Source organism: Gambusia affinis, linkage group LG13, assembly GCF_019740435.1.
Source record: "Gambusia affinis linkage group LG13, SWU_Gaff_1.0, whole genome shotgun sequence".
Taxonomy (NCBI): domain Eukaryota; kingdom Metazoa; phylum Chordata; class Actinopteri; order Cyprinodontiformes; family Poeciliidae; genus Gambusia; species Gambusia affinis.
In genome coordinates, this window is record NC_057880.1 from 21,864,521 (window position 1) to 21,889,790 (window position 25,270).

Here is a 25,270-nt window from a genome sequence, read left to right on the forward strand (position 1 = left end):
AGCCATGTTTAAAGTTTGGCACTAACAATGCTGAGGATAAAGTAAAAATGGAAGAAAGTGTTCTGGCCATATAAGCCACGTGTGAATGAAATATAGAAATGCATAACTTTAAACATGCAAGCCCGGATTCTTTTCTGAGGAAGTCGGTCAGAGCTGATGAGAAGATGGCTGGAGTTACACAGAAGGCAATCCTGAGAAAACCTGTTAGAAAACCTGCAAAAAAAAAACCCCATTGAAGACAAGGTTGATCTTCCAGCAGAACAACAACCCACAAACACACAGCTATGAAAGAATGATTTAGATCAAAACAAATTCATGATTTTGAAATGCCCAGTCAAAGTTCAAACCAAAACGAACTTGAAAATGTGGCAAGCTTAAAAAATTATGTTCACAGACACCATTCCTCCTACCGATTCAGTTTTTGTTCATCAATATTTAGCCAGATACGGAAGTCCACAGTTCTAACAAAAAGAAAACAATTATTTAATTGAGCTGCATGTCAAAGCTTCCTGAATCAGATAAATGTTGATATTATTTTTTCATAAGTTCTTGGTTAGTTTAGGGAAAAATATAGAAATAAAACAAAAGAAAATGCATTCACTGTAAATTACCACTTCTCTTCTTTTCCACCTGGGACCGGATTTTTCTTTTTTAGTTATTTTACCATTTGCACACACGCTCACAATGCATCCACACAAACACACAGATTCTCCTACCAGAGCCGATATGTCCGTTGTTCGGTGAGCACTCTAAGCACTTATCCCTGAGTGTTTGCCGGCTCCTGAAGGTAAAGAATTACAGGTAACCATTTTGTACAAATGATCTGCATTCACACAGACACACATGCAGGTCGCTAGTCTGCAAAACCTTCGCAACATTCAAGGGATGAAGGTAACTGTGAGATTTCAGTTTTCTCTGCTGCGTGTGTTTGTGATCACATTGAAGCATGGAGGCTGTAGATAACTTCACACAATAAGTAAGTTGGCCACAGAGCAGAAGACAGGAAAACACGGTGCCGATACGGGAGAGGAGCTGGCTTCACAGCTGATTTCTGATCGCTTTACATGTTAGATGCTCTGCCATGCCTCATTAGAAAAATGGCTTATCTGAAAGGGGAGAGACCTTTGATCTTTTTATGTTGCTCATTCTAACTTGATTAGTTAAAAAAAAAAAAAACGCTTGAAATTAAGAGAAATATTCTGTGATTTTAGCAACTACTTAGTACACATGTAAATTTTTTTATTCTTATTTGGCTATAATTGTCATTTATGCCATATATTTACTATTTTACTTCTGCTGTCGAATGCTACTATTTCCTCTGAAATTTCATACCAGTCATGTTTCATTTCCATAGTGACAGATGGTGGTGGCAGTATCATGACATGGGAATCCTTACCTTCATCAGGTAATCTGGAGAGAGTTGATGCCCCCTTAAATATCATAACCCAAAATAAATCCCTTTGTATTGTGCTCACAAGCCATCATTTTAATGACCATATACTGTATTATTCATGCAAATTTACAGGAATTTAAGTAACTTTAAGGAGTATTTAATTTGATTCTGCTTTTGCATATATATATATATATTTCTCTCTTTCTCTGTTAGATCCACTTTTGTCGCTTGTCATGAGAACTCTGAGTGACTGACATAATTCTGGCACAAAATTGTCAGAATGAGATGCCGTTTTTTTATATCAGAACCTTTTCAGCTGGCTTCATTCCAGAGCCGCTTGTTTATTCCTGAGCTAATCATATGTTGTCCAACTGAAAAACCTTGGAATAAGAGAATTTCAAAGGATGTTAAGAAACATTAATGAGTTTTTTTCCTAAAAAAAAATTAAAAAAACCTAATTTAACTAAAAGGAGCCCAAAGATAGATTAGCTATGTATTAATTAGTAGTTCTGGGGGTTATACATTTGTCTGCTTTATTTCTTTTCAAAAGTTAACGTTTTCTGTTGTACAGCCGCAACTCTTATCTTAATTAATTCCAAGTTTTATGATAAAACTGTTGAATCTTTTAGAGGTGATTTGTAAATTAAAATGTAAAAAGTTTTCAAACTGAACCTGAAAAACTCCAATCAGTGGTGACCACTGGCCAGCTGTTGCAGATACAGACACAAGTCAGAGTTGTTTTCTTCATATTATTTCAATAAACTGGTGGTTCTGATATTCTCTTCAATTGCTCACTTATTCCCCCGAATTCCATTTCCTGTATAAGTTACTGCTGAGTACCGAAGACATTAACAGAAAAGTGCAACAGATAATGTGGACATTTAAAGCGTAAGCTGAGATATGAGAGATGTATTAATGGTGGGGAAATTATTGTGCTTTCAATTATGGCCCAATGCCTTCCAGAGATGTTTGTGCGATTTGGCTGTGGCTGTCACGGTTGGGGCCTCTCTTCCAGTGACTGATGAGCACCCTAATCTGCTAATGCTAAGCTCACCAAACGAGGTGGAGGTGGGTTCGAGCGGCTGGTTTATCTGACGAGGCGAACGGTTCGACTCGCCGCTCCCTAACGATGGCCAATAAAATTAAAGAGCCGGTGCGTGGCCGGGTGGCAGAGGAAGACGAGGGAGGAAATTAGAGACAGATAAACAAATAGAATCATAAAAAGGCAGGGTGCTGCTGAAGTGGTAATTCAGTGGGAGTTCATTAGGGGAGAGATGGGGGAATGAGGAGAGCAGGGCTAAACTGTGGATGACATTACCTCTAATGTGGCTCCCCTGCAGAGTTTCTGATAGGGTGGCCGTTCTTGGTGAAAATAGGCTTTTTAGCATGACGCTATGCTCGCAAAAACAAACTCCGGCTAAATAGGATTTTTTTTTTCCTAAGCATTGTACTATTTTAGTTCGGAAACCGTCTCTAAATGGGTTTTCAAATGTGCTCAGGCTCACAGCCAAGTCGAAGCACCACGGACAAATGAGTTTTATACTGCAGTAAATTTCTATAGTGTTACAATGTTTTGGAGCAGGAACCCTAAAGCTGCTATTTCCTGACAAAAAAAAACCCCCACACCATCAGTTACATTGGATCAATTTTAAGTTAGGCTATCTTACATGAGACAGCAATTGTTTTGGATTGAGTGCAGTACCTACATGTCATCACCTAATAATATTATTAATATAATCACTTATCTTTTATGTAACGTCTGGTATCATAATTACAGGCTTTTTTTCTTTACTTTTTTGAACATTTTGACCCAAAACTCCAAACTTCATCATATTTTACATGGCTTTTATGTAAAGGGCATAATTGTAAAGTGGAAGGAACATTAGTACAGATCAAAGCTTACTTAGATGTTAAAATGGTCCAGTTAATGTCTAAACATAAATTTAAGGAAAAGTTTGTCAAAGAAATGCATCAAAAGACTTGCAGCTGTAATTGAATAAGGATTTAGTTTTCAGAAGTATTGTCTTACTGGAGTTGAACACAAAGGCACACCACACGTTTCAGACTTTCATTCTTAAAGATATGAAAAAAATAATTTAATTCTTCCTCCATTTATGTGCTACTTTGCTTACGTTCGTCACAGAAAACACTGATGTATGTTGTTGAAATGTGTCAAAATGGGAAATTGTACTTAGGGCACGAATACTTTCGCAAGTGCCATACCATACAAACTTTATTTATGAAGCACTTTATACACCAACTGGACCAAAGTGCTATACACAATCATGAAATACGATGCAATTAAAAAATAGAAAAGATCAAATATAAAATACATATTAATATACAGACACGATAAAACAAAGTGAAAGCTGAGGGAAGGGGAGGGTGTGTAAGAATGTAACAGCTCAGACAGATGGGGAGGGGCGAGGCCATTAAGAGCTTTAAAAACAGATAAAATTATTTTAAAATGAATCCTAAAATGTACTGGCAACCAGTGTAAGGAAGCTAAAATAAGGAAAATATGGTCAAATTTTTGTGTACCTGTTAAAAGACATGCAGCAGCATTTTGTACCCTCTGAAGCTGGAAAATATAGCTTCAGAAGTATTGGCAAGTGGGATTTTAATCACCCAGTTAAGCCAAGTTATTGTTTCTCGTTATTGGAGTTGTTGCTATCTTAGAACACAGAACAGATTTGATTTGTATCTTGCTTGAATCTGATGACTCCACCCCTTTAATTACACGACTGACAAGTGAACTACTGTAAATAACACTGACCATCTAATTACATTGCAATGTTCTGGTAGGAAACTTCAGTCCCTGGCATTCACATGGATGTTACATTGACATGAACCGCCCACCTAAACACTGTTGCAGATCATACTCTCTTCCATGGCAACAACATTCCCATATGGCAGGCGGATCCTTACAGGTTTCAAAATGCATCGTGCCATACAAGGAAAATATGCATGAGACAGTTAGTTTGATGGATAATTAAGAAAAAAAAACTAGGTTTTTAATAGTGGCATGACAAGTATAGTCAATGATTTTGCAAATGCTATTATGAGGGGTTGCGCGCGTTGTAGGGACCGAAACCGATGCTGTTGTTTCTTACTCATTCTGCTGCATGTTGGCGCGCAAGACGTAACCGACAGCATCTGGTTTAGGATTTTCAAAATAAAAGCTCCTCCAGACTCAATACATATAACGGACATATTTAATTATTTCTTGTGCGGCCCGGTACCAATTGGTCCACGGACCGGTACCGGTCCGCGGCCCGGTGGTTGGGGATCACTGTTATAAAGTATCCCATTATCTCTCATTTTTCACATAGTCAACATGTTCAAATCCTGTATCAAACATTATTACATTTTCTACCCCACTTAACTTACATGAAATGACAACAAAAGACAAGAAATGGCAATAAGTATGCCAGACCTTTATGTGGTGCTCCAGTGCTACTCCTGAAATGCATAGAGAAAAGAGGGGATGCAGCGTTTGTATGAAGCTTGTGTAACCCTGCTATATTTCTGTTATTTGCTTTTCTGTATTCTTTTACTTTATGGGTAGTGTCTCTTTAAGAGAACTGAACGACATTACTTTACGGCAGCATTCCGACTGCAGTTGCTAGGGGAATTCCCGGGCTTTGGAGTTTCAGAGCTGCTGCAGAGCAGAGACATGCTAGTCTCTGCCTGGCTTCTGCATATCGTCTGACTTTTTTGCCTATATGATGTTTTCATGTTAGTGCATTGTTATGAGAGGAACGTTGGGAGGGTGTTGGTGTGCCTGCAGAGGAGGAAGGAGAGGCTGCTGAGTTTTTCGTGCTTGTGGACACCGGCTGCCATCATCATTCTGGGCACCTATCCCAGTCAAGACAGCCAGACACACACGTACAAATATAGAGCTCTATATGAACTTTTTTTTTTTTGCTGGCCAGCTTCTTTTGTTTTTTTTTTCTCTACCAGGGACCCTGTTACACTCATGTTTGGAGTGGATGTTCATTTATTTATTTATTCATTTATTTTTGTTTGTTTTCAGGTAGACTCTATGATCGAGTTGAGATGAAGTTGGATGTTCTTTCAGTCCAGTAATTTGTAATAAACAAAACTGGTTGATAGTAAACTGCTATCTGAACCAGACTAAATTCTATTCTTTGCTTACACTTGCTCAGGAGGTTATGGCATTAATGTTTTCAAAAGGTTACTCACTGGTTATCTTCACAGAAATGCAAGGGTGGGATTTTGAATTTATTGTTTCTCTGGAATCTGTTTCTGTAAAAGCACATTAAAGGAGGTTTCCATGTGGACATCAAATATAAAAAAATGCTATATTTACTTAACATCCTTTCCACATCGACAGTGTTTCAATAATGTCCACATCAGGGGTGTCCAAAATGCGGGCCAGGGACTATATCCAGGCCGTGGACTGGTTTTATGGGGACTGTTAATTTTATTCAAGAAGGTTGTAGATTTGGTTTACCCAGGACAGGTGGTTGATACAGACCTTTATTTCTAACCATTGGAAATTTATTACTGAAAAATGTAGATATTCTCACAATAGAAAATGCTGGATACAACACAAAGTATTCATCTTTTAATAACACTGATTGTCACTATCTTTTTTTATTGTTATAGATAGCAGGGTCACACCCATACCTGACTAAAAACATCTAGCATTTCAAAATAAATCCTCACCCAAATTCTGTTCTTATTCATTTTATTTCAATCAAATCCAAGAAATTTTTCTAAAAGCTTATTTTTGTTGTTTAATTAAAATATTGTATGCTCAGTTTGTTTAGAAGGTAAATATATATATGTACTTCTAGTTTCTTTAAAAAAAATTTATTGGCAACCTTGGTACATTTGACTTGACTATTTTGATTCAAAAAACAAAAAGTTTGGAAACCCAGTCCAAATGATATGATAGAATGATAAACCTTTTTCTTGACAGCAGTCACATCAGTTCTGCTGGGATTTTAAGATTTACTAATTCATACTACTAATTAAATGCCTGCTATTTGTTTGGCTCTAACAAGACAAACTGGTAATGATGTGAGTTTTCAGTTTTCACCTCTTATGTTCCTAATTCTACTCATTTATTTATTTTTAAAATTTTGTACTAAATCACTACATTTACTAAAAATATTAGTTTACTCTCAGATTGGAAGAGAATGCTACCAGTACAAAAACTTCTAATGTGCTTTGTGCAGGTTATTTGTAAACCAGCCTTGATAACAGGGTGAATCAAGGCTTTTCTTTGTCACTGAAGAATAACAAAATGATCAAGTTTCCCTTGCTGTTTTGTCTGAGCACTGCACAACGATGAACTCAGCTGTAATTTTTGGATCCACAATCATGTCAAACTGTTACCAAACTCGAAATGAAAGAACATCTCAAACGAATACATAAAACATGAACCATTCTGCACATAAAGAAAATTAAACAGCTCCTACTTGCATAGTGAAAGTCCTCCAAGTTCCATTCCCTGGCTTATCAATAGTTCCCAATGGGATTACGAGTGAAAGACTGCTTCTTAGCAACACAAGTATTATCTGTCCCTGTTATCAACTGTCTACCTCTGGATGTCTTTGTGAGACGTCACTTTGTCTGTAAACAAATTTGTTTTGCTCTTAGCGTTCTGCTGGATTTGTTGTCTGGTAGCGCGTATTTAGCAGATGAAACGTGTTGTTGTGACATCCATGATGGAATACATATGTCGCCGCGGGCCGTCCTTCCTCCCCCTCCTGCCGTGGATCCAGAATCAACTGATTGTATATGGCTCAGTGTTTTGTGTCTGTGTAGCTCCATTTCTGTACACTTAATATTTTTAAAACTGGCATCTCATCTCTTCCTTGCTTCTTTCTTCCTCTTCTTCTGCTCTTCTTGACTGTAAACCAGAGCCTGTAAAGCAGACGTAATTGCTCAGACAGAGCCGGCATTTAGAGCAGCGCTGATGTAAATGCTGCTCCGTGGCAGCGGCTGGCTTAATGAACAGCAGGGCTCGCAGCCCTCTGGCAGCACTTAAACTTTAAAAACATCTATTACTGAATGTTGAGGGGGGAAAAAACTAAGTGGCCAGTGCTGACCCCTTTCTCATCCTTTTTTCTTTATTTATATCTCAGAAGATGGGTGTGAGGGGTTGGAAGATGGAGCTTTTGCCAGAGCTTTTTCAATTTCAGTGTTTGTCACATTATGTTGTGATACTGTTGTCTAAACCTCAATCTTCTGATTTACTGAATCCACTGTAATTATTGGCACACTGCAAAGATGTGTCAAAAGATCTCAAAGTGATTTGAGATAGCATAATGCCACACTGGACGATTTTAGAAAAACACGGCTTTTAATTTGGGCACATTTTACTTTGGGAGGGGAAAAAAAATCTAATCCTTGCATAATTATATTTTACATCAGTAGTACCATATTTACCAGCACCAATACTTAAATACTCTGTAGAACCCCTGTTTATCAAAAGGACAGCACTTAATATTGTTCTATAAAATTTCTCTAGATTGGACCACACCGAGAAAAGGATCTTTGACTTTTCCTCTTTGTTTGAAACACTCAGAGTCCTGACCTCTCTTCTCTCCAGTTCACCCCAAAGATTATCTACAGGATTTATGTCTGAACTGGCAAAGCAAGATGGTTAATTCTGTCTTTTTTTTTTAATTCATAGATTCTGCTCAAACTGTTATTTAAAACGTTCTGGGATTTTTAGATTTCGTGGCGCTAGTGAACTTTATTCATTGCATTTAGACAGGAAATGGCCAGTGAGATGTGACACATTCTGTTTATTTTTCTGATATCAGACTATCATCTTCACTCCACCCGTGTTTGCTGCCTTCTTCACATCTATGCTACACTGCCCGTTGCTTTTTATGGTTCCTTTAGTACCTCCAGTTCTTGCAGTTTTGCTTTTGCACCAATCTGTTTGCTCTTCCTAGACTGGTTCAGGACAAGACATCAGTAACCTGATGAGTGTTTCTGAACAACTTTCTGGGTACAAATCAAATGGTAGTTCATATTCTTCCTGACAATCTGAAAAACGTACAAAAAAATTGTGTCACTGAAATGCTTCTTATTGTTTATAAAATAAATTTCCACCGATAAAAAGCAGAACACACAGATCCAGTGTTTATCTTGGGCTGGATGAAAAAGCAACCTATAAGTGCAGATGAAGTCAGAGTTGGCTTAATGCTAACCTCTGTCTCTTTTGCTCTGTCTGTGTCTCTGTGGGAATACGGATTTAAAAGGCCATTATACTCCATCACCTTCAGCACGCGCAGTGCCACTGCAGTCATCGCGATGTCAAGTGTCTTATTTCTGTATTACACCAAGAGAGATAAATGCTTACCGTTTGTGTGCGTCTGTGTGTGTATGTACAAAAATACATTTTACAAGAGGTTAGCTGTGAGTGTGAGTGGGCCTTGCTCTGTTCTGGACGTACTTATCTCTCCTGCTGTGTAATGGATCCTGCTGGATATTTGCATAGCATATGTGGAGGTGATGTCATTTGGTCCTCTGGGTTGCATTTCAATGATAGTTGACTTTTGGGAAAATGGACACACTCTGGAAAATATGCATCACTTTATATCTCTGTGCAAACTTTTATCTCCTATCATCAACTGGAATGGAACTGATCTTTAGCATCTTCCAAAAGTGTATCATTATTTATTCATAAAAAATAAAAACTTGTTTATTTTTCCTTCTGCCTATAAATGTTTTGTGTTGGTCTATCACATAAAATCCTGTGACAAAAAGCTCTGAGATGACCCAATGTGAAAAGGTTCAAAGGAAAACTTTTTCCACAACACTATAAATGCTAATTCTTATGAACTAGTAGATCAAATAAGGTGCATATTTGTAATAAACATATGCAGTGGATTTGAATTTCCAAGCTCATATTCTGATGGTGCTGCATCTGAAAAATAGGCAAAAATACAACATATTTTCAGGTTTGGCTAGCCTTACTAGTTAATGTAAGGGAATTTTTTTCAACTATAGTTGGTAAATGTAGACAACACATGAATGTGTTTGCTTCAGACTGTTTTCAGTTAGGAATAAATATAGAACTCTATAAATTTGGGTTTCTAGAACTAGAAGGCAGGAGGAGGATAAAAGTGGGACTGAGTCAGAATGATGAAAGATGCTCTCGTGTAGAGAGTGTCAAGAGCAGCAAAAATGAATCACAAATAGGATTTAGTAGTTTATGGATGACAGTAGTGTACAATACAGAACACCAAGCTTTGAATTCAGAATTAATATTTAGATTGGGGTTTTTTTGAGTAAGAATTAGGTTTATAGGGTTTTTCTTAAAGGTGTACACACCTCTCCTAAACTTATATTCTTATGAAGGTAAAATAATGAGTCTAATGAATAACTTTTTCCATCCTTAAAATGACACATATCTTTTACAATTTAAAAAAAGCAATCTGTTAGAGGGGAAATTTGTAAGCACTAAAGCATTAATATCTTGGTCACAATAGTGTGCTAATCTGTAAACTTATGGATTTTGCAAGCATCGTCTGATTCAAATTCATCATTCAGTCTTTAATAACACTACATACTTTATATCATGCCAAAGGGAAAATAACCATATGAAACAACAGTAACAAACTAGAGAGTTCTCTAAATCTGACGACAAGACAAAAATAAGAACATCTCAGGAACCCTGAGAAACCAACAGCAAAACAGAAGAAAGTCTTGGAATGCTTGTGTTTCCAGCTAAAACATCAGAAATCTCCATTGACCTTGTAAGAGAGTGTGTTACGGTCTGATGAAGCCAGACTTCTTGGAGATAATATTGTTTGTTGGACACAAATCCCAATTACAATCACAAAAGACCAAAGAGAAACATATTGATGGAAGTATCATGGCCTGGTTAATTTGTTTCATATCAGAATAGTTTTACTGCAAGGTATGAATGCACTAAAGATTTGATTTTTCTGCGTCTCAGTCAGATTTTGAATGGCCTAGCAAGAAAAAAAAAAGAAGAGGGCTGTCAGAGAGATTTAGACAACTTTTTGCAATGCACCTTTTAGGAAAAGCAAATGAAAGTTACTTTGACAAAATATTACTTTGAGGATGTGAAGTTGTGAAATACATTTTGACATGATGAAATCTAGATTTTTAACTGGTAAGTACAAACTTTTGTTAGACCATTGTATATTCAATCTTCTTTGAAAAAACATTTTTCATGCTTTAAACAAATGGGACATAGTAAGCAAATATATAAAAACTTAGATAGAAAATGAATAATTAATCTACTATAGTTTAATTCTATTTGAATATGGGATTGCCAGTCTTTTTAAAAAGGCCAGGTTAATGAGCCTTTATCTCTATCAAATATCAAGAAGGAAAAGCTTGGTCTTTTATGTTAATTTATGCTGATTGTAAGATTGTCTCCTTCAGTGTTTTTAGACTCCACTGACATCAGCATTGTTCAAATGTCAGCAAGGTGGAGAAACTTTCACGAACATGTTAAATAGTTCAGCCGGCACAAAGGTCACATCCAATCACATTCACGCTGTTTACAACACTTCTCTCTCTTCTTTTTCACCGTCTCCTCCCAAGGGTGCTTAGCTTCCTCCCTGAGCTTCAGCAACCCTCCCTTCACTAATAGCCCTTGTCTTAAAGCCAAAGTTGGGTATTTTTCAGGTTAAATTTGGGGTGGCGTCGGTAGGCGGTGATATTAATCTCGCCTGTGACGTTCCAGTGGTGTTTATGAAGAATGCTCAACATTATTTGCATCCTCGCTTGTCGAGTGTTTTGTCAGAAGTAGGCAAGTTTTGCTTGCCTGGTAGATTTGTGTTCTCCCCGGGGAGCCGTGGCCCAGTAAGAGGCAGCAGTTGCTCGACATAATTAGATCGGGAAGGTCCTTGTAAACTCATTAATATCTCAACCGAGCTGAAATGGTTCACTCGACCGAGGATCTTTGGCTAAGCAAATGGAGAAGTTTTCTGGACAAAAGAGGATCGGAACTAAAAGTGGCAAGATGAATTGAGTTCAGGTGTTGGGGCTCTAGGTTATATATGTTCAGTGCAGAGCAGGCAATTTAAGTGGTGAGGACTTTAAGGAAGCAAGAAATTCTGTAAATGTTAAAATTTCTTTTGGATTTTTGGTTCCTGACGGTCCAGACAAGAATCCAAAATCAGCAGTTTGTGTGAACTGTTCTCACAATCATTGGGTTTTACTGTTTTAATGTAAAACAAAATGGTCTTTTATTTGATCAACGAATGATGAATAAATTGGCATACCATATTTTCCGGATTATAGAGCTCACCATAAGCCGCACCTACAATTTTTTTTTTTTTTGTAAAAAACTGGAAACGTACATATATAAGCCGCACCAGTCTATAAGCCGCTGGTATCTCTGCTGCTCTCGGTTTTCTGCAGCAGAGGTCAGTGTTCTAATAAATCTGCTAGATTTATTAAGGCGCAGCCCTCCGTCTGCAATGCTGAACAATGATTTCGTTCACGCTGAACTTACGTGCAGTGGCTCTATTTTCTTCCTGTACTGCCGGCTCGATAGCCCTCAAATTAAAAGGTGCATCATATGAGTTTGAAGAAATTTCTCCGTCGTGCCTTGTGCTAGCGTGCTTGTTCTAAATGAAGACTAGCACTTTATTCTTTGAATTCCAATTTTGACTTCCAGTGATTCGCTTCCTGCTAAAGAGGCCCCCCTGGTGGTTGAAGAAAAAGCCACAGAAAAGCTGCACCGGGCTATAAGCCGGAGGAAAAAAGTAGCAGCTTATAGTCTGAAAAATACGGTATATGGCCAGATATACTGTAGCTACCAATGCATCAGCTAAGGTCCAGTAGCAAAGGTGCAGCAGTTTGCTGTAATTTAAATGACTAAATTAATCTTTAGTTTTAAAAATATATAATGAAAAGCTCCCTCTGAGGTGCTTTTTGCTGTTTTGGAAAAAATACTTTGTTTTCATTGTTGTACAAGTTTATCTTTACCATTAGGTTTATGTGCACAGAGAGATGCTCTGTTACTTATATTTTGCTGGGTACTGATTCCAGCCATATATATCCATGCTTCCTTCCTTCTGTTGACTGTTGACATGAAACATATGAATCCAGTGTTGAATATGTGTTTTAGACACAAAGTTTAACAACTGTCTTTTTTATTTTTTTCTCTAAACTCCAGGATGATGCATTTGAAAACATTTACTACATTTAACTGTCACAAATAGCTCTTTTGGACTAATCTGCACACTGGAAGTTGACAACGGGCTCTGAGCAGCAGCAAGTGATGAGTCAAGTGTCAGAAAATATCTGTGCAAACTGTAATAGCATTTGGGTAATGAAAGCAGAGATTATCTTGATGCAGGTGTGGTTAGGCTTAAGAATTGCTTGTATGTGCACATATATGAAGCTGTAAAGAAAGAGCTAAATTTGTCTACGTATGATATGTTCAAATGCTAAAGACACAACATTTACAAAAACAGCTGCAAACCTCTTTTCTTTATGTAGGGGTTATATCTGAAATGCTGCATCCTCACAATTAATGTGCTTGCAGTGTTTGAATGAATTGGTCTTCAATAAAAGTCAAACAAGGTGCCAGGTGTCCTCGAATGTTGTATGAAGTTAGGTCCCATATGTGCACTGAGAATGAGCATTTTCTGACCTCTTCAGTGAGTGGACATCACCAGGCAGATTAAATTTATTTAATGCACTGGGAGCTGGTGGACTCTCTATCTCACGCTTGGTAATCAACCAGCTTTTTCCGCCAGCTTTTTTCTCACTCACTTTTTTAAATTAATACCCATTGTTTTTGCTAAGCCGAGGATGTTCCAGAGGCAGCCTCATGGCGTTGTCTCTCCCTCTCTTTGCGTGTGTGTGTGTGTATGTGAGTGGACTGGGCATTAGAGTCATGAAGAGAGGGTTTCAGTGGATTACCACGGCCCCAAAGTGCTGTGCCCTTTCATTAACCTTGCCTCTTAGTCGTCTCATTTAATGCAAAACAAATTTCTAATCTGCGCTCTGCTAAACAGTTCTGCAACTCGTTCTGCTGCTGGGAGCGCTTCTGTGTGTCTGTTACTGTTACTCTTATTGCCTTAGGTTCCCCTCTGCCAAGCCCCCTAATTACTCCCCGAAACAGGCGGCCAGGCTCCTCATATGTGCTATCATCATTTTAAATTTATTTTGATTGATTTGTGTCAGCTTTAACTATGCTTTGGGCCGGGGTCGATAAATAAAGATCAATACTTTAATGTTTTCCTCTGAACCTTTATTAAAAAATAGATTGGCTATAAAGAGGGCTGAATTACAAGGAGGAGTGCCTACTTCCAATGAATGTCAACTGGAATCTAATTGAACAACATTGAGCGGGTGGAGATTAGTCAGGGGAACGTGAGCTGTAGGAGGCCCAGGGTGTTACAGATGGAGAAGGGGCCTGGAATCAGGAGCTGATGCTAGGAAGTGGAAAAAAGGACAAAAGTTTGTTTGGCAGGGAATCAACATTTAAAATCAATGTCAGACCTTGCCAGTACACCATTTGGAGAATATGCCTTTGCATGTGTTTCTGTTATAGTTATCTAATTATAAAGCTTCAACGTCTTCCTTTTAAAAATGCTCTAGGCTAACACCAAGATGGTTTGTTGAGTTTCATTGTTCTCCAGATGCCTCCATGGGTTTTTCCGGGTACTCGTGCTGCTCTGTTAAGTGTAAGTCAATGTTAAGTGTAACTTTGTCTGTCCTGTGTGTTTCTGTGTTCATGCACCGCCTCTTGTCCATTGACAGTTGGATATAAGCATCAACCCCCTTTGAACAAGATTGACCAGGTAGAAATGAAAGCAGGTAGATCACAAGAGAAACTGTTTATGAAAGAATAAACATAATGTTCTTTGAATGATGGGAATTGTGAGGTTTGGCAAGGTGAGTCTAAAGGTTGGTCTTGTTGTAGGAGCAGGGTGGAGGAGAACTTTAGTTCTCAGGGACCAGTCCTGTGCAGGTTTTAAATCTTGTGTACACCAGCTGCAAATAATGGACCTGTATATAAACTGATGACATTTTAATTGTGCATATGCTCTTCAAGACTAAGCTAAAATGGAATAGAATAAGGATTCTATTATCTATCCATTTGTCTAAAATTGTTATTGATTCCTCTATCCACTTATCTAATTCTTCATTCCATATAGTCAGATTTTTGCAGATTCAACTGCAAAATAAATAAAAGTTGCATTATTGATAAGGACTTGGGCAAAATAAACCCAATCATTACCTTCTACTTTCCTTTTAACAGTTAGAGTGATTGTGAACTGTTCTACAGGTGTGAATTGTTAAATATGATCCAACCAAACTCAATTCTGGGTGGCTAGCCATGAGTTTCTCTACCTGGAGATGACTAATATTTATTAAAAGCATATTTTAAACCTTCCTTCCCAAACATCTGGAGTCTCAAAGTTCACTTAACAGTTAGCAGGAAAGTAGATCCAGCATGTAATCCAATTTAATTAGTTCTAACTAGTATAGGATACAAATGTTGAATTGGCACCAACCCAACGTACAAATCTAAAGTTGTAATTCCTTCATGGAGGATTTTAAGTCATAATGCAGGACAGGGAAGCGATGTGAGGAGGAATTGGATTAAAATGGAATTGTTATTTGTGTCTCTGTAATTGTGAGGGAAAAAAGGAGAGAACACTCTATCCTGCGGTGCATCAAATGTCTTTCCAATTCAAAGTGTGATTAACCTTTTGTACAGGGCACAGATTATGGCCTAAATGTGATCTGCTTACAGATGCACTTCTGTGTGCAGCTGAGATCACTACACAGTTGGCATGACTACAGTTATCCCTTTGCCAATATTAGAAAAATAGTAACTGACTATGCTTTTTACATAATGAAATGGGTTTCATTCTTGTACTTTCAAATAATTTTTTACTGAGTAATAACTGAGTTCCTATCAGATATTTGGAAAAAACTATCAGGATCAAGGGATCAACAAAGATTTTTGGCCTACAAAGGGATTCTAACTTGTTTAAAAGTTTGTACCATGGCAAATTTCATTAATATAAAAACATATCTATGCATGTTTTAATGGTCAGAATCGAATGGACTTATTTTTACTTGTTTCTCAGAAAAGGGTCCGTTTCTGCTATGAGCCCAAAATTTGAACTGAACTTGTTTTATTTGATAAAAAAACAAACTTATTGGTACAATTTTTGTTAACTTTCTGTCTTTTTGAGCTAATTATTGTCACAGGAAATATTGTCGTTTCTATCAACTGGAGGATTTATCTTTTTTTATGACAATGTATTTATTTATTCACTTATTTATATACTCAGACAAATGAATGAGTTTACAAAAAGCATTCTGTCATACATTTACAGTAATTTGGAACCTTTCAAGATGGATTCCCTGCTGAGAGGAAATTTTCTGTCACTGACAGTGCCTCACCTGTAACACAATAAAAACATTCAAATCTTGGGGAATAACATATTTAAAGTGCTTAAGGAAAGGTCAGACATTTTAAAGTTTATCCAGTGTTTTCTTCATTTTATTTCTTTTTTTACTGAAAGCAGTCGGCAGAATAAAAAATCTGATACTTGACAAACAAAGGAAAAACTTGACAACATTAAAGTGATTGAATAACAAACTGTTAAACAGGAGGAAGCAATGTTGTAGTTGTAGGTGTATCTGAACAAATTAGAATATTGGTAAAATTAAACGTAATTATGTTTAAATAAACAAGTGAAACACACATGTAACATAGATTAATTTAGTTTTAGGCTTTTGTAATTGTGGCCATTGAAAAAAACGTTTTCTCGGAAAATGAGAAAATAAAGCTTACTGTTAAAATAACTTTAACACCTCCGCAGGGCCACAGGCTGATCACCTCCATGGTCCGCTTCATTGATGCAGTAATTTATGCAAAAAAAGCGCCAACTAAATATCGAGTGCATTCACTATGCAGTACATGAACATACATTTAAGAAGACATTTCTTTGTTAAAAATATGTTTTTGCTCTCATTTAATAGTAATTCATAACATTCATGTTACGAAAAACACTTAAGGCTTTTATCAGCTATATTTCATAATCATCAAAATAAAAAACTTGAAAATATCACTCTTTGTAATAAATGTTTAAGTTTCCCTTTTTCATTTTTATTTTTGAACATATAAAAGTAATAGTTTTAACCAATTGGTTCTAAAACTTGTTTTGTCTCAGGCTGAAGTACATCGACATGTTGCGTGTGTCTCCATGATACTGCTGGTTCCTGATCTGGTTCTAATCAGGTATGTGACTTTTTCTATTCAAGTTTTCTTCCATGTTTGACTGGTCAGTTACTGAAATACAGAAAACATATTCAGTGTGCAAACTTTTACACATGGATATTTGCAGCAGATATGCATACAGAAGCATAAACAGGCTCAGTGGACAGAGACAGTTATGTGGTTCCAGCTGGTGAAAGTGTAAGAGGGCATGTGTGGTCAGCCATAGTGCATTTTGTTGTAATGGTGTCCCAGTTGTTTCGTCAGAAATCAATGGGAACCATGCTTGGCGAGCATGGGGAGGTCAAGGCTTCGTCTGCTTAAATATTTCATTCTAGGAGCACGTCAGGAGCTTTTAAAGATCACCGCACTGCCCTCTTTTCTTCTGCCATGCGTGTGCTGTGCAGACACAAAACCACACATTCATCTTTTTTTAGGGGTTACAGTAAAAGCATTGCTTCATAAGTTGTGAATGCAATACACAAACATGCAGACACATGGACACGTTTTCATGCATGGACAGCACTGCATGTCCATCCAGGCTCGGGTCAGAACTGGGTTAAAATCAATTCATATCAATTATTAAGAGCCTGGGTATCCAAGTAGTCTCAGCCAATGTGTTTCCTCTTCTGCCTTCCCTTGAGGAACTGGCTGACCTCTGAAATCCTGAAAATCACATGGGGGAGATTTTTCTCTTTTTTTGTGTGTAAATTACGAGGCTGTCGAGTAACTAACTTATTTTTGTTCTTTATTTCAAAATACTGTAAAAGTCACCTGAGCTCAGAACATTTATAAATATGGCAAAGTCCTTTGAGCAAACACTGTGGGAAGAATTACTGAAGTCACTGTCATCTTCAAGAAACCAATTTGTGAAAGTTTAATGCTTTGTCATATGGTGTGTGACAAAGCATGATATGGTGTGGTGTGTGATACTTCTAGAAGTATCCATTGGATACAGCAACAATACTTTAAGCATTTAAGCAATATTCACTCTGTACTGAGGGTCCCAAAGTGACCTGAGACAATATTTGCTACATCATTACACCACTTGCACCCTGAACTATGGATGCAATACAGGATGGATCCCTGCTTTTATATAATTTAATGTAATTTCTGACCGTACCATAAGAATGTCGCAGTTGTTATGTGTCCTGTCCTGTCAAACCAATCTTCCCATTCTTCTTTGACCTCTGACATCAACAAGACTTTTTACTGTCACAACTGTTCCTCATTAATATTTTTTCTCTTTTTCAGACTGTTTTCAGTCAACGAGAGATGATTGTGCTTGAAAATCCCAGCAGATTAGCAGTTTCTGAAAAACCATGGCAAAATCAAACTCATAAACATCTGGTGTTTTAAATTCAGCAAAACATTTTCAGCACATTTACATGGCCTTAGTTATTGTCATGTGATTGGCTGACTTGAATTTGTGTTACTGTATTTAGAAAAACATTTTGGCTCTTTGTCTTCAAGTAGGTTGGCAAAGACAATAAAAGACACAAGAGCATGTTTGAAAGGTAACAAATGACTGGAGATTTAGTAAAGGTCTGTTGGGTTAGACCTGTATATAAAACTGACCACCTTGGACTTTGCCATGTCACATACTGTATAAGTGAATATTGATTAAGCCAGTGTTTCTCTTTATTTACAATGAAAAATTCAATGGAGGTGTTTAGTGTCTTATCATATTCAAACCAAAATAGATATGCTTTATTTATTTGATCCATGCTTTTTTTCAGAATTTAATAAAGTATCTTTTAGTATGCTTCATCAAGTGCAGTTCGACATGTTATCTGAATTGCATCATGACTGAAGCTTGAAGTTCAGCAACAATCACCAGTCATGTCCTTACCTCCAGCAGAGGACATGTCAGGGTGGGGCCAGAGTGACCCAGATGGGCCGATCTCAAATCAATGTTTGCTACTCCTAAGCGTGCACTAGAGGACAGACAGACAGACGCACTAACATACTCAGATACGATGGCTATGCCTTGGTCGATGGGCCCCTGGGCTGGTCTGAAAAGGCGTCACATCTGAGAAGCATGTCGTTCCAGCCTGATGAGCAATCTGCCTCATCAAAAGACCTTTATCCCAATCAATAAGGCTTTCGGCAAGGGAGCTCCTCGCCGCCCGTCCGCAGTTCCCACCTCTGGATCTCTGTCTGTGCAGCTCAGCAGGGGACATATTGGTGTATGTGTACACTGTGCATGTCAGATGGGAGGGTTTCTTTCGAGCCTGTACACTAATAAGCCTGGATGCTATTTTTTTCAGACTTGATGTTTGTGCATATGTATGTCACAGGTGCCACTTTGAGTTCAAGTCTGCATGAGTCTGACAGCTGGAGTGTTTCTTATGTGTTTGCCGTGGAAGTCCATATTGAATCAAAAGCATGTCATTGTTTTTGTGTGTTTTTTGCTGACAGATGCAAGAATGGGAAATAATAAAAAAATATATCATACACCAGAAGTGTGCCAACTCTGGTGAGCTCAGGCTTCTTCTCACAATTCTCTAAACACTTGCTGTTTTTTATATATGTATATATATACATATATATATATTTGTGTTTTGCTCTTTGTTCTCCGTCTACAACATGTCTTCAATTAACCATGGCGACGCATTTGGTTAAATAAATGCACTAATAATCTCTGTGATATCGACATATTGATGTTAAGGAATGATGTTTGTCATGTTTAACAAAGGAATTTTTGACTTAAGACTTTGAGAGGAAGTCATAGCAGTCATCTCATCTTGGTAGAAAGCTCTGGCAAGGCTTGTTGAGTCCAAATAGGGAGTTTGTACTAATAAATTGTTTCTACTTTAAAATAAAGGCTAAAAATCTCAAACTTCTATTTGTGTTTAAAAAAAATCTAATTATCAAACATTTGGGTTTTTTTTCAACTCATCATAGAACACATAACAAGAAGTGGATTTTAATACAATAGTCTGATATAGATAAAGGTTTTTTACTTTAAACTGTTAGTGTACTGTTAAAGACTTGTAACATAATAAAAATAATAGACTTTATAACAACAAATAGTTTTCTTCTCGTCAAGAAGGAAACCTTTTCATTCTTCTCAGTCTGGTATACTTAAAACCCCAAGTGCCCAGAAAAACATCCAAAGCTTTTTGCGTCATTCTCCTGAATGGTACCTCTGTGCAACAGGACTATTTGGAATCCTTTGCAACCTCTCAGCAAACTATGGCATTCATAAAAGATTCAAACGTGAAAAACTAGCAGAGTTTTTAACTTTATTTCAAATGAAACAGATTGAGATCCACTCATATTGTCTCATTGCTGCAATAGTAGCACTTTGACCAACTCTGCAGCTGCTTGACCAGCATGACAAAACACTTGGCTTTAATCCCTCAAATTGTTGAGGCTTCTAAATCTGTTGTAAATTTTGAAAACATCAAATTGTTGATAAAAGTTGTACTAACAAGCCTCTAAAGTGACACAAAATTCAAACTGATAATGGACTGTTTTCACATTTTGACTTGTTAATATTGTATTAAACTATACCACTGTTAATATAAAAACAGTTTACGTTTGTACTATTTATGGTTTGAGTACATGAATAATTTCTCTTGAAGAAACTGCCGTACTCTGAGTGTATTCAGCCTGACAGACATTACAGGAGAGCTAAGCTTTCATCTCTTATCTTGCTCATCCCACAGCTCCCACAGGACACTGGCTAATTAGCCTAATAAAAACACTAGCCATTTTCCTAAGGTAAATTGAATTGACTTGTCAATGGTGTACATCAATACACATAAGGAGCTTTAGTTTGTGGGAAGAGTGTTAAAGCTGGCTGGCTGTGAGTACAAAGTGAGACATAGGCTTTAACAAAGTTTTTGTGTCAACATTTCTGCCCCTTAAACAGATATTAATATCAGAGTATTGAAAAATGTGCTGTTTTAAAAAAACACTCCCGATTGTTATATCTATAATATTGACCATATCATTTATATAAAATTCATAAGTCATTACTTTGCCTAGACTAACTAATAAAATCAAGTAACCACAGAAAGAGAAGTCTGGCAACACAAAGAAAACTAGAAAATATCAAAAGCCACCCCATCTGAAGACTTTAAGCAATGCCTAAGTTCGTTTTTTTTGTTTTTGTTTGTTTGTTTGTTTGTTTGTTTGTTTTTTTTGTTTTAGACTAAAGTGAAAACATTGGTTCCAGAATTACAGAGCAGAATAAAACACCATTATGAATGAGTTGATTTTGAGGGACAGCTAAGGTTAGCAGTGTCCACCACGGTGGTATTTGTGTACTGGTAAATACCCTTTCAAATAAAAAATAAAAACATTTTAAAAGCTTTAATCCAACTTAAACTAAAGAGTATGCCTTAGGCCGAAAGTGATACAAAAGCTTTCATTAATTCCAAAACCGAAAGATCTTATGAAAGTAGATTAAAAAATGTTTATTTAAATTAATAGCGCCTTAACTAAATCAAAATCTACAAACTGTAGATTATGTTTACTCGTGTAATATTTGTCAAAAAACATCTGACCTGTAAACAGGCAAGCACTTTTAGTTTTGCTTTTTCTAGAGCAGTGTGATACATCTGACTTTAGAAAAAAAAATTGTTGCCAGCCTCAGAGGAAGATGTAACCTTTGTTTTTACAGAGGAATGGTAAAATTGTGCTTGGCCGTTTTGATGTTTGCATTTCACTAAGTGATCTCTATGAAACAGTCTCTCCTCTTTTATTGCAGCCTCCCTGCCTCACCCTGTTAATGTTAATGGTGCCAGCTGATGTTTTAATAAATTAAGCTTGATTATGAAGATTGTCGCCCCTTTGATTCTAATGGGGTCTTAAACAAGCTCTGCCGTGATGGCATAATCATAAAACGAAATCATGGAACGTGCATATGTGGGATGTTAGCGCATCACTGCTTCTGACTGTCTGTTAGGATGTGGACTGGAGAGAGCGTGGAAGGACACACAGATACTGTATCTTCTGTGGAAGAGTGTCAGTCTCACCGTGCATGTGTGTGCGTGTGTTTGTAGGTGTGTGTGGGTCGGGGGGGTTCAGACTGTTCTTCTCCCTCAGCCATTAAGCTCCTTCCTCTGGGCTCTCCCTGTGGTGGTTGTAATGACTTGCAATCAGCTCTGAGTGTATCTTCATTGAATTGCCGTATCTTTCCAGCCTCACTAAGAACAGCGGGTTATTACTGATCTGGGGAGTCTCTTGACACCAACCCTACTAAGTAGTTAGTTCGGTTATTAAGTGTACTTAATTTATTGTCCTCTATTATTTCTGTTAGTGTGCTGCTTTAAAGAAAGAAATTGAGATATGACAAGGGAATGCAATCTTCATGGGAAATCACAATACATTAAACTTCTGAGGACAAAGGATTTTTTTAAACATACGATATAGATAATCAAAATGTAGAATGTCAGCCTTTTCTGGTGTGCTTTCTGAGAAATCAGAAAATATAGTAAAAGACAAAGCTTTCCCTGATATTTTAGACACCAAGTAATTAAACAAATAGTAATATATACACAAGCAATTTAGAAAAGACAAGAGTTGCATGAGAAAAGAAATCCATCCATCCATCTTCTTCCGCTTATCCGAGGTCGGTAGCAGCTTCAGAAGGGAAATATTTTGAATAGCTTCAGTTTGAAATACAAGTCTATTTGTTATTACCTTCAACTGGAGAAGCAAAATAAAATGAATGTGATGTTCCATACAATGAGGCCAACAGCTGGTGGCAAGTTTGACCAATATACATGGTCAAATGGTAAACACATCATGAAATAATGCAAAAACTAAGAGGTAGTTATTTTATTTATTTAAAATTGAAATTAAAATTTTAAGGGGGGGAAAAAAAAGTGGTCAAGCAATAATAAAACCCCAAAAATATTTTAAGCGTAAAATTAAATTTTAAATAAATGTTTGCATATTTAGAGTGAAAAATGTGAGTACATACAGTGTCGCTGAGTGACACTGTATGTATTGAAAGTGTAATACACATACTGCAACATGGATTATAGGTATTATATGAATTTATCAAAAAATAAAAAAGTGCATGTGTCCACTTATTAAGGAATTTATTTTCTCACTGATGGCCACACTTTACCTAAATCTAATTTTCAAAACCAGCTTTAATAAATGTTTTCAGCTGCCTTCAGCTCAGGGTGATTGGCAGTCCTTTGGTTTGTCTCCGTTAACCTCTCGACCTTTTTTTCCTCTGTGGTTTATGACTGTACCAAAGGAGTTTCAAGCAATTTGTCAACAATACATTAAATATTCATACCAAGGGCAACAGCACATGTGTTGCGCAGGGAAAAAATAGAACTTGTTTGCAGGGAAATGCTGTCCCTCTAAATATAAAGTGTCAAAATTGATGCCAATTTATTTTACTTTGTATGTTACATACATTTTGTTGTTTAAATGCAGGATCCCCATCTATTTACTAATAACAAGCTAAGTAGGCATTTATCGTAAATTAATTATATCTACTTACAAGGAATTATAGGTCCCACTTTATTGTGACATGGCAGCAAGAAGTCTGATTATGTTATAATCAGTATTATTTTATTCCCTTGGAGCCCAGCTTCTGGGGCACAGAGAAAATTATAAAGTGTGCTTCACAGAAAAAACCCAAAAAACTTTAATATTTATTTATGGTCCTATTTCAGTGAATATGCTGCAGACTTTGTCCATAAACTGCTTTGTTTTCCTTGTGAAGTTTGCTTTATTAAACCTGTCTGTGTCTTTGTTTCTGAGATCTTTTACTCGTAAACTGATGGAGTAATACCAACTTTAGTCACTTGGATGTTGTTGAGCAGTGCAGTGGTTGATATTTGCAAATGATGAGACAGACTTTAAAAAGGAAAATAATATGGAATTCCAGTAATTTGTTGTTTTGATGTCCATTAAAACATTTGTTAAGAATGAAGCTAATTTATATATTTGGATTTTTTTAAAGCTTTCAGTTAATTTAATTAGATATATTTAAATTTGTATTTATCCTCTTAATGGTCCTTATACAAGATCAAAATGCATAGATAAAAGGTTCAGGAGAAAACCAGACATCCCTCTCTCTATAGATGTTACCAAACCAAAATGTATGTCTAGTTCCTCTATTTGATTTTTTGGTTTGTTTTTTGTTTTCTACACCAGGGTCTCTTGCCATTGATATGCCTGACAAAACTCAAAAAGGAGCCACATCATGATTACATGCCCAAACCACCACTTTGACTTCTTTTAGCTCCTGGCAGTCTGACAGAAGCGAGGCTGCTGGGCCCTCCGGCCAATGCCAGGAATGAGTCAGACAAAGAAGAGATTTTAACCGGCAACAAACCAGTTACAAGACAAACTCCTGCCTCTTGATTCACCGTCGCTCATCCTTATGAGGAAGTGCTCTCCATTTGTGTGGAGAAGCATTTGGGCTGGGTGACATGCAAACACAAGTGGTAGGTGACGGTAGAGACCTGGGAATGATAAATTGGTGATGTAGTGTTTTGGTTGACCTTTCTGTTTTTTTGGTTGTATTAGTGGACCAAGATGCTTTATCACAATTTAAAGTCTGTTTCTGTCTTTGTTGATTTTTTTTTTTTTTAAATAGACAAGATTATTTTTTTTTTCTCCAAGTTTTAAAGAGAAAAATTTCTCTGGCTAGAATTATATAAAATAGTAATCTTTTTTATCTTTTTTTTTTTCTCCATTTGCTACTGTTATAATTACCATACAATTATTTATTTTTGGTGAGTTTTTTTTGTAACATTTTTTACATACATTAAAATAAAAGATCAAGTTCCCACCCATCCGTTAACCTCACAAAATCAGCATATCACAGAACAACAGCTACACTGTCAAGGCAACATGAGATAAATAGACTTTGGTGAGTATTTTGATTAGATTAATAGATATTAAGGTGTCAAAAGAAGCCGAGTCAAAAATTGCTAAAACATGTCTTTAGTTGTTGCCTCTTGGTAATTTAATGTGGCTTTACATGGAAAACATGGTGTGGAGGCAGACAGTTTCATCTGCATCCTGTCTGCATCTCCAGGCTGTGTTTCCCCCTCTCTCCATCAGTCAGTGCATGTGTCCCGATGAGTCTCTTTATAGAAGTGTTTGAACGTCTGGATGTGTATTTCTGCCACCTCCCTCCCTCTCCACTCCTCCCTCTCCTCCCGACTCCCTTTCCATCTCTCTCTGATATACATAGCAATGACCCCTGTCTCAGCCACGCTGGCACCATGCTGTGAATACCATCTAAGCAGAAAAACAAGTGGAGATTGTTATGCAAATGGCTATGTGGTGGGCCATGTGCGGGAGAGAAAAACTGGCTATGTTTGTGTCCTTATATGTGTGCTGGGGAGGCGGCGGGGAGAGAGCAATGAAGATGCAGAAACAGGGAAAAAAAAGGAAAAGAGAGGAGGAAAAGAAAAACATCAAAAGACAAGACAAACAGGCAGAAGGCAGGACTTATTAGAGATGCGGTAAACAGACAGGATGGCACGATAAGATGATCTTTTGAGCATATTTAAAGAAATAAAATCTGCCATGGTCAGGTGCTCCGTACCTGCAGGATGTATTTACCATGTGAGCTACAGTCACTGATCAGCCAAAGGAAACCGACTGTCTGCATGCTAATAAGTCTTCCTTTGTGTAGAGGGGGGATATTTTTGCATCATATAACC

At 37.1% G+C, this 25,270-nt stretch overlaps 1 long non-coding RNA gene across 1 annotated transcript in view; it reads left to right on the forward strand.

The window, feature by feature from the left end:
• LOC122842613 overlaps positions 1-25,270 on the forward strand; it is a 112,106-nt gene that overhangs the window by 78,826 nt on the left and 8,010 nt on the right. The window contains exon 5 of the long non-coding RNA XR_006372588.1: positions 16,570-16,637. This is a non-coding gene — a long non-coding RNA (uncharacterized LOC122842613). The remainder of the gene's footprint in view (positions 1-16,569; positions 16,638-25,270) is intronic.